The sequence below is a fragment of the Triticum dicoccoides genome, chromosome 5A, assembly GCF_002162155.2.
Source record: "Triticum dicoccoides isolate Atlit2015 ecotype Zavitan chromosome 5A, WEW_v2.0, whole genome shotgun sequence".
Classification (NCBI taxonomy): domain Eukaryota; kingdom Viridiplantae; phylum Streptophyta; class Magnoliopsida; order Poales; family Poaceae; genus Triticum; species Triticum dicoccoides.
The window spans coordinates 339,692,129-339,710,089 of NC_041388.1; the positions used below are offsets into that span (position 1 = coordinate 339,692,129).

The 17,961-nt window shown below is 38.5% G+C and overlaps 1 pseudogene; it reads right to left on the minus strand.

Moving 5' to 3' along the window:
- Positions 1-295: 295 nt before the first annotated feature.
- Positions 296-7,609, minus strand: LOC119301381 (annotated as a pseudogene).
- Between the last annotated feature and the right edge of the window lie 10,352 nt (positions 7,610-17,961).

The following is a 17,961-nucleotide window of genomic DNA, read 5'->3' on the forward strand; positions in this document are numbered from 1 at the left end:
AAAGATAAACGCATATGAGCTAAATCCTAGTCTATCTTCGGTTGGAAACCTCCTGGCAATGGTTATCTGAACCTGTCACGTACGGCACTTGGCGTGACCAATATTTCGTTCAACACAAGGGCCATGGTCTCGGCGTGCAAGGCATCAGCCAAATCATTCACTGACCCTGCAGCCATAAACTGGATGTCCGAATCTGAGTCCTGGCATATCACACCCCAGCCACCATGTCTAGATTCATCATGAAATGCACCATCCACATAAATCTTCATTAATGGATATGCTACCTAGTTTCTCCTCATACAACCCATTTGCACCACATGCATTCATACTAATCAATGATTTGGCTACAAACTGGCATCAGCTGACTCACTACCACCACCACTACAAATGTACAACCAAATATCATCTCAAGCCACAGTTTCCACACATGGTAAGGCACAAATGCATTCTTATTGCCAACTACAATGGTAACCTAGCACTCTAGCAGCAACACGTCAGGGCTTGCCCAGGAGCTCACGCACCGTCTGTCTGTGCAAGCCCGGGCTCGCTCCTGATGCCCTCTGCCCATCTCGCACTGATCCGCACGTTTTCAAGGTTCTGCTTCAGTGTCCTCTCGAATTCGGGCTTTGTGCGGGTTGCAAAGAAGTTGGAGATCTCTGCCGCCTTCTCGTTGGAGGTGAACTGACAAGAAACAAGGAAGTTCACATTAGCTATGACCTCATGGAAATAATACCTGCAAAAGTGGGGAATATGGATCACGGAAATAGGGCAATAGAACTGTGATTAAATGTACCAATGGAACTATGTTTTTAACAAAATTCGCCACCGAGATCCCGGAAAATGTCTTTGAGATGAGCTCCCAGTTTTCCTGCAGACAGATAGAACGGGACAAATGTTAGCACCATGTTTTCAAATGTTTCAGTCTGCTAACACTAATATGAACCATCAGTCATCTCCTAAGGTGTCAGATGAAGAAACCACAAAAAATAGATGGTTGGGTGCTGCTGCCTCAAATTCACTCTACTTAAAATACATTCACAAGGGAAATCCATATAAAGAGATCAGGATCCCGAAACAAATTCACAAATATTGTTCAGCTGTTTGCAAATATGCCACTTGACTTGAATTCTTGTTGACAAAAACAGAAGAACTCTGGGTCCTCTTTGTAATGCAGAAATCTCAATGAAGTTGGTAGAAAAAGAAACATCTCATGATTGGATATTCCTATTTGTTTAGAATACCTACAAGAATCTGATGTTCCAGACAGGACCCAGAAATAACGACTTTTACGCATCAACAACATGTCAACACACAGAGATAAAAGGGTCCTCATCGTTAAAAGAGATCGTACCTTCAACCAGTTCCACGAAATTTCACGTGCCTCTGGTTGAATACCTCTAAGGAGAATATATGCATCTTGATTGCGAACCTGACAAGCAAGAGAGGCATGAGACCTGAGTACAGCTTGCAACTTGACACACACAAGGTAGCTCACAGAGACCTTCGACTATAATTGTGGAAGAAAGTAATGATATTTGCATTTACCTCATTAGAGAAAATTAAATTCAGTGATTCAAGGACGATACCCTTATCCCGGCAAGAAGATAATATGCCTTGAAACAATAAGAAAATGCTTTTAGAACAACCAAAAACATGGGCAAGCTTTGTTAGTTTAACATGGTCAAAAGGCTACACACCTAAGACTTGTAATCTTTCCTCTCCTTCAGCTGACTCCTTGTAGATTTTTCGGAGAGCATCATAACCGGATCTGTTTGAACTACTAACATTCTGCATCACAGCGAGGTATGCGGCCTGCAGAACAGCGCAAGTCACAAATGGAAGAAGTAATCATAGGAGTACAACGTGAAGTGATAGCAAAAGGTAGGACCTTTCTAGTATCCGGAGGAAGAAGAGAAGTGCTGCGATCACGTGTGAAGATGTTAAAGCACCTAACTCCTTCATTAATGGTCTTACCATGTCCAAGTTGGACAAGTGCAGTCAACAGCAGTGGTCTAAGCATTACATCCAGGTGGCTCTCACCCTTCTTGGGGTCCCAGCCTAACTTTCTGAAAGATAAGTGTCACATAGTTAAAAAGAAGAAACATAGGAACCTGTAGGAAATATACAGTAATAAGTAATAACATGAAAGAATCATGCGTATGTCATGCATCGGCCACAAAAGAAGGAATGTTCAAGCAACATGAGAAGTTAGGAAGAAGATTAATGATATATTATGTTTCCTTTTCCTTTTTGTGAAACAAAAGAGATGATATATTGTGAGTGTAACACATTAAGAAACTCATAGCAGTTATGGTGGGGCATACTCTGCAGGTGACAAAAGAATCTTGATCAAAAGTTGCTTGATGTCACCAGCCAAGGCAGGAGTAGCATCAGCAGATATTTTAGCAATACTTGTGGTTACCTGCCAATCCAAAGTAAAAGATATAGGTGATTTATCTTCATGAACAATTGAACATGATAGAATCAACTGGACCTACAGGATTTACGTACAGTATTTATGTGTGAAAGAACACTATAATCAGCTTCTCCACGATAACCGTAGAGTAAATGTAGCAACGACGCAAATGTTTGCTGGCGGGCAATAGAAAGTGCATATAAGTCCTCCACAATGCCTGCAATGCTAATGTTATAATACCTGCCACCAAAATATTACAAGCAGATTCAACGGTCACATGTTGCATTTACCAATTTTATCCATTAGTGAGAGCTTCTTGGTTTCCAACGCATTTTGAAGTGCAGCTGCAAGCTCATCGTCATATTTTACTCTGTAAAATCCAGTTCCATTTACATTCAACTTAGTAAAAAAGTTTCCGCCCTTCTTTCGGTCACCGCATTGTGAACCAATGACCAGCTTATCACGTTTAAGTTTCAACAATAACTTTTTCTGTGTATCATATGCACCACAGCCTGAAGTTATAGGGACAATCCACATGCCAGAGCCAGAGGACCCATCTAACAAAAACTGGGCCTGCAACAAACAGAAATCATCAAGTTCGTGGAGAAAAATACTATACACGGAGATCTATCAGTCAACGAGATCAAGTTTTAACAATTTCATTTATTAGATTTTTCACTTTAACCAATATAAAATAAGACACACTTTTGTGAGAACCCTCTCTTTGCTTTGGTCTAGTGGCTAAGGGTGATCTATTAACTCGTAGAGGGAAGTGGGCACAGCAATACATGAAATAATTGTAAATAATTAACATATTTAAGGAAAGCAAGTCAGTCTGACCTAATACCATAATTTATCATTGCACATCAAATTATACATCGAGACTCACATTTGACAGGACAAATGTAATGATTATTTCTTGAATTGTTTGTCTGGATTTATTAAAAATAAACACATATACCAAATTATCACTATTAAACATACAAGTACATTGCTACAGAAAAACCATACTTCATGATTAAAATTTGATAATTAATTTATGCCTATTGCCTTATAATACTAACTTTATATGTAAGTCTGAATCTGACACTTCCATTTCAGGCTGTCATAAAATTCATTGCTCCCAAATATAAATTATTTGAACATTCAAATTAACGATACATAACTGAAACTGCAGAAAACCGCGGTCTAGATCTTTTGGCAACCATCTGATTTAAATCAATAATCATGCAGGATGTGTATCCCTGGGCTGAGATGGGAACATGGGAAGTAATGTGCATTTAAACATGTCTCTCGTGATTTGTAGGGAAACGTCTGTGCCTATCTACCTTACCAAATTACTTGTAAGTTTCCTTATTAGCCTTATCTGCACTAGGGCCCAAAATATCCTTCAAATTTTCATCAACCAATGACTCAGATTTAAACCACCTCTTAACCCTAATGTGGTAAGATAGAGCACCCTAAAAGTGCTCCAACTTCAGAACAAGATCTAATTCAGTTCTTCTATGAGATTCATGTAAGTTGTTCTTGATACCGCTCAGGCATACGCCAGAATATATGATCAGATACTAGGGCTGCTGTGTAAATACGTGAATGCATCAAGTGACAGATCAATGGCCATAGGGGCAGTACAATATTTCCAGTTTTTGACATCATTGAGTACAGTATTCTCAGAGGACCAGTTATAACAGTCAGTTATACGTTCACAAAATGGTATGGAACAAATGCATACTTGGTTAGTCGTGTGATGATGAATGCATGATAGATACGAAGGATGGTATGTAAGATAACCTATTGCCTGCTCACCCGCAAAAAAAAAACTATTACCTGCTCAATCTCTATGTCATTCCCTTTAATTTTCGCATTAATAACAGGATAACCTTTTTGCTTCGTCCATGTAGTCATCAAATCCTTGACAGGTTCACCAGTTTCCTTTTCAAGAACAGCCCACAGGTCCTCGGTTTTAGCATTTGAGTATGCATATTTCTTCATATACGAAGCCATCGCTTTCTGAAAGAACACAGTTTCGTATCTATAGCATATGAGAATACACTAGGAGAACGACGTGGAGTTAAAGAGTAGCAGGGGGAAATTACACAGAAAGGAGAGTGCAGCAATTCGTTTACTAAATAATATAATTAATTAAAAATTTGACTTTTAACGTATTAAGCTAGTGTGCAGTTTGATAGATTCATTATATGATCAAGAAAAGAGTCAACGATCGCTAAATTTTACTCCTTTTTTTTTGTGAACAAGTAATGTTATCCTGTGAGCATGACAGATGCTACAACAATACATAAGATCACCATCACACCTATATCGACAAATCTGTCTCGATATGCTAATTTATCAAACCATCCACCTCCAATCATGTGATCGGTGAAGTACAAATGGTCACATATGATGCTTGTATGCATTAAACAAGGGCAGGATAATCGATGAAGAAATGGTCATTTTGCTCCTAGAATATGTCTTCAAAGAACAGAAATCTCTCCTTAAAACACCACTGACAAAAGCATGTTTACCAACTAGTATGATTTAAGAGCATACAAATATTTTATGCAATGGACAAGCATGGAGTCATGTAGTGTTTCCGCTAGATGGAATAGTGGGGAAATGACATCAAAGTATCACTGTTTCCTTAAAGAACAAAATAAACTGGCTGAAAGTGATCTTGTATACTTTTAAGCTACGTGATGAGAAAAAGAATGCCAAGTCTAGGTAAGAAGAGTGAGTCGGTAACAAGTTTCTAGAGTTCAGGTAGAGGCAGTATTAGACCTGAAAACGCTCTGCGCCAAGGTAACTTTGTAGCATGCGAATAACAGAAGCACCCTTGTCATAGCTAATAGCATCAAAAATCTGATCAACTTCACTGGCATGGTGTATTTCAACCTGAGCATCCAGGAAAACAGATAGTGGAAAGTAAAAAATGAATCACAAGTTAGCATTAGAGAAGTGAAAATGTTAATGCCACGAAATGAATCTATGTTGATGCATTGACTGAAGTTGCTCCCCACAGTAAGATGCCACTTGTCAGAGTAGAGATACTTAAGCATCAATTTTAATATTCCATAGGAATTTTATGAGTCAATCATGAATCAGCCAATAATGTGTTGGTAATAGCATATTACGCAGTACGCACTGTTGTTACTTAAACTTGCCATTGTCAAAATTTACAATTAAAATAGATTCTTGCACTTCTATGATAGTAGAGTGCATGACATGACAACTATGGTTTTGGAGAATGTAGTCCACGACATATCCAACCACCGGAGCAGGCTATGGCACAGTAATAAACAATGAGATTACCTCAATAGGATGAGACGCCTCGAGTGAATCCAGCCTGAGAGCAGTGGTTGTCCTATCAAGAAACTGTGTCCAGATCTTCCATTGTGGAAAGAAAGAATCTACAGCTAGATGGCTCATCTGTGAAAACAGAAAGCCTATTCATTCAGTATACATTGGTAACCTGATATTTCATTCTTTTAACTTTTGAGTGGCCGAATTGATTTACCCATGTGGCAAATCCCTCGTTTAACCACAAGTGAGTCCACCATTCCATGGTTACAAGATTGCCAAACCATTGATGAGCCAATTCATGCGCCACAGTAACTGCAACCTAATAAAATACATGCTGAGGTCAATATAAAAAGGATGCTTACACATATAAAAGGTTTAATTACGAAGAAATGTTAAGAATTATTAGTGAATTATAGATGATCATGAGATAGTGTAGTTCTTTTATTAAACCAATTTATGTATAGTAACATCGCACAGTTAGTTAAGAGGTGAACTGTAAACGATGAAAAGATAAGTTAAATAAATTTCTGAGCTATGATAGATACATTCTGTTTGCTGGATGCTGATGAAGACTTGTCATCGAAAAGAAAAGCTACTTCCCGGTAAGTGACCAATCCGTAGTTCTCCATGGCTCCAGCAGCAAAATCGGGGATAGCAACCATATCCAACTTGGGGAGTGGATAAGGAGTGTCAAAGTAACTGAACAATTGAGGAAATGAGTTTTATTGTTAATGTTACTGTTTCAGCAACAACCACAGCTTGACACAGTATTTCATTAACATCAATCATGTCTATTCATTAGAAACCAAAGTGTGGAAGCACGGATAGATTGTGATCTTACTCTTTATAGAGATTCAATGACTTCACTCCAACATCTAGTGCAAACTTCCCTTGGTTACTCTTACCAATTTGAGTGTACACACGAACTCTTGTGCCTGAATAAAATTAAACAAACAAATAAAATAAAAAGGGAAAGAGCAAGGTCTCATGCAACTCTTTGAATGGATGATGTCAGAAACAGAGATGATACCTTTTGTTGTCATACCCTCTACATATTCAAACAAACCGACAACTATGGCCACTAAATAAGTTGACATAGGTGGCGATTCCTGGTAACACACAGTTTTGAGAGGACCAGCAAATGTCGCGTTAGCTACTGGCATGTTGGACAGTGCTACCAGCTCAGATGGAACTTCAAGTGTTAGCTTGAACTTAGCCTGGAAAATCAAGACGGCAAAACAAGATATGTTATGAAATATATCTAACCTCACTGATGCTCTATGTGCACGTATTTGAGGAACATAAAGTCATCCTTCCAGCTATCAAATATAATCACCTTGAATGCGGGCTCATCCCAGCAGGGGAAGCACCGCCGCGCATACACGGACTCAAATTGCGTCACCGCCATGTTTCTCGCTTTCCCCTTATACTGGTACTTACTGCAATCAAATGAAATCAGAAAAGCATAAATAGCAGGAAAGGCATTCATACCAAAGTGCTCGATCAAACTCTTATTTCAGAAATAGATCATAACACTATAATGCCTTCACAGTGAACTTCCAAACCACAGTTCAACTTTTCCCCTTTTGTAATTTTCTACTTAAAATTTAGAACAAACCACATGTGTTGAGGTTCGCTGATCATGATGTAGGGTGGTAGAGTCCAGAAAGAAGTCGTCGCATACCTCCTGTAGAATCCTCTCATCTCGTCGTTGAGAATGCCGTTGAAGTCCATCTTGAGCAGGCCCTCGCCGAGGGGAAGCTGCTTGGCGAACCCGAGCACCAACACGCCGTCATCCTTGAAGAACACCACCTCCGTGGGCGCCAAAGCCTGCGAGAGCCGTACCGGCGAAGGATGATTAGAAGAGGGCGAGGAGGTCTCAAGGAATTTCATTTTTCTTACCTGGAAGCGGATGGAGGCGCGGTTGACGGAGAGGTCGAGCGCGTTGAGCACGAGGAAGCGGGTGGGCGCGGAGACGGCGACGGAGATGGCCACCGAGCCGGAGAAGGTGCAGGCGACGAGGTCGGGGCGGAGGAAGAGCTCGTAGCGGCGCGGCGCGGCGAAGCTCGGCAGCCGCGCCTTGCCCCGGAACTGCTCCGCCGAGCCGGCCGCCGCAGGCGCGCCGGGAGATGCTTTGAGATTCGCGCCCTGCGTGCGTGTACATCCGGCCCGTTGTTGTTTAGCGCGAGGGAAGAGAAAAGACGAGAGAAGCAAGGGAAGCAAAAAAACAAAAACAAGCTTTTACATTTTTTTTCTTTTCTTATTACAAACTTACGCATTTTAAGGCACTTATCGAAAATGGATTATCTCCATTTTTAGTACCACTAAAATAGCGCACTCACTTTATACATCCAAATTTTGCTCACAAAAACTTTATACATCCAAATGTGATTTTAAAACAAACTATTAATCATGAATTTTTGTTAGTATTGTATTAATATATTGTATCCAAATCATATCTATATCTATACCAATATAAAAGAACAGCAATAGCCAGCGAACATTCACTGGGAGGGGGTGACATTTGTAAACCGCGTAACAACTTTTTTAGAATCGCCACTTCATATATTTTTTACAATCTTATTTAATTAAGGTCTAATTAGGGCCAGTTCTTTTGGGCGATTCTTCCAGAATTGCCCCCTTCCTAGCTTCTTTTAGAATCGCCACTTCATATATTTTTTACAATCCTATTTAATTAAGGTCTAATTATCTAGAATTGTAAAAAATATATAGAGTGATGATTCTGGAAGAAGCTGGAGAGGGGGACGATTCTGGAAGAATCGCCAAAAAAAAACTGGCCCATATTATGGAGCGGAGGCAGCGAGGGCGGGTTGACTCAGCCATCTTTGGTAACCCAATAAATAGTACTAAATTCACGACCCGGAAGCAAATAAGTATCAATCAATATCTTATATACTTGGTAAGTACTACATACGAATGTATATAGACATATGTTAAACTGTAGATTTACTCATTTTGCTTCGTATGTAGTCTATAGTAAAATCTTTAAAAAGTCTTATATTTAGAAACGGAGGAAGTATCAATCAACATCTTGAAATATTTGGTAATCCAATAAATCTTTTATATTTGGTAACCCAATATTAATTGGGCACATACCTATCTTATCAATTTAAAAAATGCTACCACAGACACTTGCAAAAAAGGTCTTGTATTAAGGGACAAAGAGAGCTAGAAAATATGTACTTTATAACCAAACATAATCTTTTTTTGTGTATTTTTTTTGCATCAAGAGTTGCCCCGTATACTCCTCTTATTGTGTTGAAAAGTATATGGCCCCCATGGCAACGCCTATGTACACGATCATTTATATATTTTTGAATGAAATGCGTACACAATCATTATCTTCAGTTTTCGGGCGACTTTTAACTCCTATTTGGGCCGGCCCGTGAGATAGCTTTATGGGCGATAGCCAAAGATTGGGTACAACACGAACCCACTTCAATTTTGTTCCTGTGTTTTAGAAAACCGCAATTTTTTCAAAATAATGTTCACATTTTAAAAAATGTTCCATTTTCATTTTCTGTTTACAAAATCAAAAAAGATGTTCTTGTTTTCAAAATTTGTTTGCAAATTGAAAAACATTTTTGGAATTTAAAAAATTGTTTCCTCTTTGGAAGAGCTCATAATTTTTTTAAAATATTTTGATTTTTTTTCTCAAAAAAGGTTCGCATTTTTAAAAAGTAAATTCACAATTCCAAAAAAAGTTCTCATTTCCAATTTGGTCTTCCCTTTTTTGAAAATTATTTCAGATTCCCAAAATGTTCTATTTAAAAACACATATTAGAACAACAACAACAACAACAAAGCCTTTAGTCCCAAACAAGTTCGGGTAGGCTAGAGGTGAAACCCATAAGATCTCGCAACCAACTCATGGCTCTGGCACATGGATAGCTATAGCGACCCGACCTCAGACGATCCAGTCTCTGTGCTTAAGTGTCATCCCTGGATCAGTATGCTGACACACACATTACTCGAGGATTTATAACAAAGGTAAATCACATGTATAAAGTAACGTAAATACTATTACCTCAATCCAAATAGCGGAAGTAACAATAAGGTTGTGGATTCCCATCAACATCAACGGCAAAGTTGAGGGTAGAAATCATAACCCTAACGTATCACTTACTCGTCGTAATAAGTCCTGCAACATGAGACGTTGCAGCCACAAAGGGTCAGTATATTAAATGTACTGGCAAATTCACACTGTAGAGCAATGCTGAATAATGACTATCACTATATGCATATTTGGCTGGTGGAAAAGCTCTATGGTTATGATGTTTTTGCGAAAAACCAATTTTTTCCTCTACAAAGGAATATATTTTATTTAACTACAAAGTTTGTTGATAAAATATTGAGAAGGTTCCTCCAACTCAATCCCAAATTAAAAGTTAACAACCCAACAAAATTAATTATATAGAGTGATGAGATCAACATGATAATCCAAGAACCAGATACTCAAGATGTCTATAACCGGGGACACGGCTAATCATGATTAGTTTATACACTCTGCGGAGGTTTGCGCACTTTTCCCCACAAGACTCGATCTCCTCCGTTGGATTTCTCGCACTACATGGTGTTTGAGAAACGGATGACCGAGACACAGTCTTTCAGAAGCATTAATTCTCTACTCCGGATAGACTATAGCACCTACAACCCACTACCTGCTAGTCTACCTCTTCAAGAGCTTCACGCAACTTACTCAACTATGCTAGAGCCCATAATAGATTGTGGCTGCACACGGAAGTTTCTAGCATGAATAATCTTATGATCCCTTTGAGTCTGGGTGGCATTCCATAGGGTGATCATACGGGTCCTCCGGGATCCCCTTGGGCAAGTACTAGGTTCTCCAGGTGCCCGGGCAAACCACTGGCTACTCCAGGGTGCCCCAACCAATCCACCCAGATGTGTATTAAAGTAGCCACCTTAAGTTAACCATTAATGATAGCTCTCACATCTGCCATGAATACACTCAACCAATCCACGTCTACGAGCATATCATAGTAGTATAAGCATAACGTAGAAGTAACTCCCAGGGTTTGAATGCAGGACAATAGGTTCCTACCTCATCAACTACTTCCCAATACCCACATGTTATCAATCCTACTCATGCAATGTTTGGGGGTGAAACTAATGCATAAAAACTGGGTATGAAAGGGATATGATCAAAGTGTGAACTTGCCTTGTATTGTTGATCAAGATGATTCGCACTCATAACTCTTGATAGTTCTACTCGTTACACTCCGTTCAATCTATCGTGAGCAAGCAATAGTAACCACACATAAGCAATCACTCAGAAGATCGGGAGAAACGAAGAAGACAGTTTAGAAAACATCAAAACCAAGCAAATAACTCTTGCAACATAAAACGATTTCTAACAGTACTAAAATTATGTGAATTTGGCCTTATCATAAAGTTTAGGTCAAGAGCTTCGATTTGCAAAACGAATCAACTAAATCGGAGTTACGAAACTCAAGTTATATTCAAAAGAAGTTTGAATATAAATCTGAATAAAATTTTGAATTTTGAAATTTTTAAAAAGTTGATGTGACAGGTTCACTGGATAGGTGAAAACAAGACGAAGCTATAGGCGTTGGTTTCATCTAATTTGGATAAACGGGTGAAAAGTTATGGCTATTTGAAAAATCAAAACCAAACTATTTTACGGAAGAAAAATAGTTACAACTAAGGTCTAATGTATAAATACGTAGACTAATTGATAATCTAACTATTCCATCGTATTAGTCTAGAAATAATAAACTACGGAAGTATAAAAAAACAAAGAAAAATACCTTTATAAGGCAGAGAAAAGACGACTTTGAAGAGAAGAGACAATTTTCAGAAGTCGCGCCGGAGAGGAGAAATATATTTTTTCTTAAATGAATCTAGTCAAACCAAAATATTAATTTAACCCGAATCGGATGATTTTTGAAGGCTTTATGAGTCTATATTTATAAATAAAAAGAGGTTTAAGGATTAAAGGCTAGGCAATATGAGACTAAACGTAGACGAAAATATACGAAAGAGAGAAGAAAAAGACTAAGGCCTCGGCCGCCGGCCTGCTGCTATGCTACGCATGTAGGCGGCGGGTAGTTCCAGGCGCATGCGTAGTTTTTTTAATAGAAACAAAAAACGAAAAACAGAATAACAAAAATAAACGTAAAATTATATATAGACATATTATATATCAAAATTTTCAGAAAAAGATTTGTACAAGATGGACATTTTCTTCAAGTCATATAAAATCGAGAAAAATTCAAATAATTCAAAGAGTGCTACTGCCCTACTAAAATCCAATAAAAATCATTTTAGAAATACCAAAATGATTTCAAAATTATTTATCTCCAATTTTTTGATGTAGGGAATCATTTTACCATATTTTCCATCTATCTTATTTTTGGAGAAAAATAATTTGAATAAAATCCAAATAACTCCAAATTAAAAATAATTTCAAATGGTATTTGATCCTTTTAAACTTCCAACTCGTATTTCGTATATTTTGAAGAAGTCATTTTATCTTCTCTCATGAAAATCATTGAGTTGCTTAAAGTTTCTGAATTTGAAATATTTCCAAATAAAATTCAAATCTTTTCAAAAACCCCTTTTCATTTAATTAAATGGAAGAAGTCATATCATCTTCTCTTGAGGGTTTTGTATTTGAAAATAATTTGAATTCACGGAGATCAAAATGCAAAAAGGTGAAAGTTTGGGAAAGTTCTTTTATTCCCTCTCATTTAACTTCCAAAAAGTTTCAAATTTCACTCAATCAATCACACAACAATCAAACAAACAATCAATCTATCTATTTATTATGACATTCCAAAATTTAGAATTTTGAGATGTTACAAACTTACCACCCTTAAAATGAATCTCGTCCTCGAGATTCGGAGAGGCTAGCAAGAAAAAGGTTAGGGTTTGGGGGTCTCCTCAAAATCCATCAGTTGTCGCAGGAGGGGGTCTGGGGTGCTACCACCCTTAGAAGCATGGTTACGGTTCCATCAAAACTCATATACTTCATCCATATTGTTAACAGTGTCGGTCTTCTCAGATCTTCAGGATAATTCCTTATCTGGGCTCTTTCGGTAGTGGCATAACCTTTTCCTCAATTCTTCTGTCTTTCATCTTGGTAAGGTCATTCCGAGATTGGGTCTTCATAGCTGACGGGTCTGGCGCCAAAACTAAACAACTATCGATATCTCATGGCGGTCATCCAATTATGGTTTCTCCTGTAGGAAATGGGTCTGGGTTGATCCTCACCTTTATAACCTACGGTTGGCAAAAGCTGCCTTGTACAAGGAAAAAAATTGCTATACCATTCTAAGGCTTAAACAAGGTTTTGATCGTCGTCTCTCTACTATAGGTAAGTCACTCAGATTTACCATCCCATATAGCAAGGCGAATAACAAGAGTAAGTCGGTATGGTGATCAATCCATCCCGCACCCAAATCATTACCTTGTACATGGTTTAGCGAATCTCGCATTCTAACACTTGGTCATCCTCTCAAGCATTGCAGAATTTCTCTTGTCGACGAACCAAGTTCAGATAAATCCGTTGATTCTGCAAGCCAAACAAACACCTATCGTTTCTTCACAACTCTCAGGTTTTGCGTTACTCTATAAGATCGTCTGCCGATAAACATAACTTCTTCCAGGGTTTTTCCTTCAGCAAGAGTGTGCTTGCTCCTTGGCAGGTCCTGGGGTCTGTGGGTTATGGCCCATCTCATCACTTATAAACCTTGAACTCATCATCAGGGCAAATGATCATTATTCCAACATCCAGCTTCCTAGCATTCTTAAATCCATCCAATTGTATTGTCTCTCTTCCTTTTATTGGTTCCAAACTAAGACGTGATTACTCAAAATCATCCTGGAGTTACAATTGTTCCATATTACCAACATCATATCTCCAATAGTACTTCATCCCTTCATGTTCTTGGGGTACCCAACATATCGAGGCAAAACTCATACTTATGAAGTCCACTCTGTGGAATATCATAATCCTTTCCAGAGGTCAAGTGTCCTCACAGGGTACTACCACCCTTAAGATGATCCAATCTTCCGTAGACCATATTTCTCATATACTCGAAAATGGTCAACATCTTTCCTCATAGAGTAACAACTCATAAAATCCAAATCAGTACCAACACTGCTAACTTTATTGATCCTCAAATTACCACAATCTCCTGCATATCCATTACATGCATCAACTCAACCCCTCAATATAAAAGAAAATGTTCTCACTACTACTACTATACTTCTCACAAACACAACTAATTATCACAAGTCTCCTTCTCCTTGGGGCATTCTCTGGAAAAATGCCCTGCTCCATTACAACAAAAACATATTACTTCTGACAAGTCTCGAGGTTTCCTTTTTGGGCAACTGCTGAGGTAGTGCCGTGACTCCTTGCACCTGTAACAGGTGATATGACTCAGGTCCTTCCTGGAATCCAATCTACTTCTCTTTCTGGACTTTTCCGTTTCAATCAGGGCTTCTATTTCCTGTGGGTCATACTCTACTTCCTTTGTCGAGAATACTACTAGATCCCCATCCAGACAATTCTGGAAGATGTGTCCTTCTTCTCCACATGAATAGCATGACTTGGTGCAGGGTTTAATTGGTTCTTCTTTGGGTGTGTCCCCGACATCTTCCTTCATCACGGTTTCTTCTAAAATTTCCATAAGGGCTCCTTTCTTTACTTCTTTCTTCTGCTGTACGGTTCTTCATACCATGTGGTAAATGTGACACCGAGCAGGATAGTGGGTAGTCCCTTCACACAAGAAACAAGTAATCTGCCTAGTTGGGCATTCTTCAACTGGGTGACTTCCTTCACAATTAGGGCATTCATCCTTGTGTTTTTTATGGGTGTGTCCTATTTCTCCACAAATCTTGCATGCACAAGGTTTCTTCATATCCTTTACATAAGGCTTCAACTTCTGGGGCACAAGATGCGATCTTTGCAGAGTCAACTTAAATTCTTTCCAAGTGGTTACTCCTTGCCATCCATTCATGGTTTGGTACATCCTCCACCAAGTAGCAGCACCTCTTTCAAAGCACTAAAGTGCATGCTTGGTCATATCATTTCCGGTTATAGGGTTATTTTCCATGTGATCCTCCAGGTTCTGAATCCATCGGTCTGTCTCCAATTGACTCATTGGTCCAGAAAATACAAGCTCATCTCCATTCATCCTCTATTGGGTCCAAGGGTTTTGGGGTGAGATGAGAGAGAGGGAGAGGGATACACACAATACAAACAATGGTTTTGAAAAGACATATTTTTATCTGTGGCTGTCGAAAAAACATCAAACAAATGACATCTCACAAACGTCGCATCTAACGTAGGCATATAACAGGGTTTGGTCTTCTAGAGGTTAATAAATCTTCAAGGTCGTCTAACTCTTCAAGTCTTGTTCATGCCTCCAATGGCTTTCTTCCGATCGTGCTTGTCCTTCTCAAATTCTTTTGCCAGATCATCTCTGCCGTCGCAAAGTCTATCTTGATGTCCTTTAATATTTCTGGAGTTGCGTTCCAACTTCTGGGTTTCAACATCCTTGACATGAACCATGGTCCTACTGTCCTTCAGTTCCTGACAAATCTCCGGTATCTCGAGGTTGTAGCTCCTCCAGCTTGGCTACTTTCAGCTTCTGGCTCCTGAGTTCTTCACGAAATGCTTCCTTGTCTAATACATCTTCCTGGAGCTCCATCTTAAAATTCTTGATGTACTACTCCAGATCCTGGTGATACACCAGCTAAGGTTAAAACTTCATCTTTTGCTGATAGATGCTCCATCAGCCTTCTACCATCCAATCCTTCCAAAGAAATGCATGCTTAGCTCAGCTCGGTGACCATAGTATCAGTGGCGATGACATCACGAATAACCATGCTTCTGCCCTTGTCATTGCCATGAGCTATCTTCCATAGTCGATATCTCCTACCTTAGGGTTTTCTTGACAAAACTTTGAGTTCTCATGCTCCATGTTCCGCTCTTTCTCTGATACACCTTGATCTCCGGTATTGACAACTTCCTTAGTCTGCCAAATTCCATAAGGGGTGCCTTCCTAGGTCATACAAATCTGGAAAATTCTACAAGGCCTTCAAATTCTCCTAGTCTTCGGAGTCTTCAACCGATGTAGTTTCCATTATTATAATACACGGTAAAATTCTCTTCATTCCGAAGTGGTCTTAGTTGTCCGATATCTTTACTTTTTGAAGTGGTCTCATCAGCCGAATCTTCATGTGGTCAAAAAGGGAAATGGGTATAGTCTCACTAAAAGGGAATATTTGAATAAGTTCGGAAGAGAAGAGAGGTAAAAGATCCTTTTGAAAATAAAGTTGTAGAGAAAATATTTCCTATGGGCTTGCCAGTTTCTAGGGGTCACGTCCTACAGTCAACATGTGCTCTAATACCATCTTGTAGCGACCCGACCTTAGACGGTCCAGTCTCTGTGCTTAAGTGTCATCCCTGGATCGGTATGCTTACACACACAGTACTCGAGGATTTATAACAGAGGTAAATCACATGTATAAAGTAGCGTAAATACTATTACCTCAATCCAAATTGCGGAAGTAACAACAAGGTTGTGGATTCCCATCAACACCAACGGCAAAGTTGAGTGTAGAAATCGTAACCCTAATGTATCACTTACTCGTCGTAAGAAGTCCTGCAACATGAGACGTTGCAGCCACAAAGGGTCAGTACATTGAATGTACTGGCAAATTCACACTGTAGAGCAATGCTGAATAATGACTATCACTACATGCATATTTGGCTGGTGGAAAAGCTCTATGGTTATGATGTTTTTGCGAAAAGCCAATTGTTTTCCTACTACAAAGGAATATATTTTATTTAACTACAAAGTTTGTTGATAAAATATTGAGAAGGTTCCTCCAACTCAATCCCAAATTAAAAGTTAACAACCCAACAAAATTAATTATATAGAGTGATGAGATCAACATGATAATCCAAGAACCAGATACTCAAGATGTCCATAACCGGGGACACGACTAATCATGATTAGTTTATACACTCTGTAGAGGTTTGCACACTTTTCCCCACAAGACTCAATCTCCTCCGTTGGATTTCTCGCAATACATGGTGTTTGAGAAACGGATGACCGAGACATAGTCTTTCAGAAGCATTAACTCTCTACTCTGGATAGACTATAGCACCTACAACCCACTACCTGCTAGTCTACCTCTTCAAGAGCTTCACGCAACTTACTCAACTATGCTAGAGCCCATAATAGCTTGTGGCTGCACACGGAAGTTTCTAGCATGAATAATCTAGAAATAATAAACTACGAAAGTATAAAAGAACAAAGAAAGATACCTTTATAAGGCAGAGAAAAGATGACTTTGGAGAGAAGAGACAATTTCCAGAAGTCGCGCTGGAGAGAAGAAATATTTTTTTTCTTAAATGAATCTAGTCAAACTAAAATATTAATTTAACCCAAATCAGATGATTTTTGAAGGCTCTATGGTAAAAAAGAGGTTTAAGGGTCAAAGCTAAGCAATGTGGGACTAAACGTAGACGAAAATATACGAAACAGACAAGAAAAACACTAAGCCGGTCTAAAGGCCTCGGCCGGCCGCGCGCGTACACGGGATGCAGTTTTTTCTTCTTCTTTTTCGAAGTCTATTTTTTCTGAAGTTTGTTAAAAAAACATTAATGAAAATAAAAAACAAAAGAAAACAAAAGAAAAACAGGCCGGCCTGCTGCTATGCTACACATGTGGGCGGCGGGTAGTTCCAAGCGCACGGGTAATTTTTTTAATAGAAACAGAAAAGGAAAAACGGAATAACGAAAATGAACATAAAATTATATATAGGCATATTATATATCCAAATTTTCAGAAAAAGATTTTCTACAACTTGGACATTTTTTTCAAGTCATATAGAATCGAGAAAAATTAAAATAATTCAAAGAGTGCTACTGCCCTACTAAAATCCAATAAAAATCATTTTAGAAATACCAAAATGATTTCAAAATTATTTATCTCCAATTTTTTTAATGTAGGGAATCATTTTACCCTATTTTCCATTTATTTTATTTTTGGAGAAAAATAATTTGAATAAAACCCAAATAACTCCAAATTGAAAATAATTCCAAAGAGACTTTAAATTTGATCATTTTAAACTTCCAACTCGTATTTCGTATATTTTGAAGAAGTCATTTTATCTTATGTCATGAAAATCATTAAGTTGCTTAAAGTTTCTGAATTTGAAAT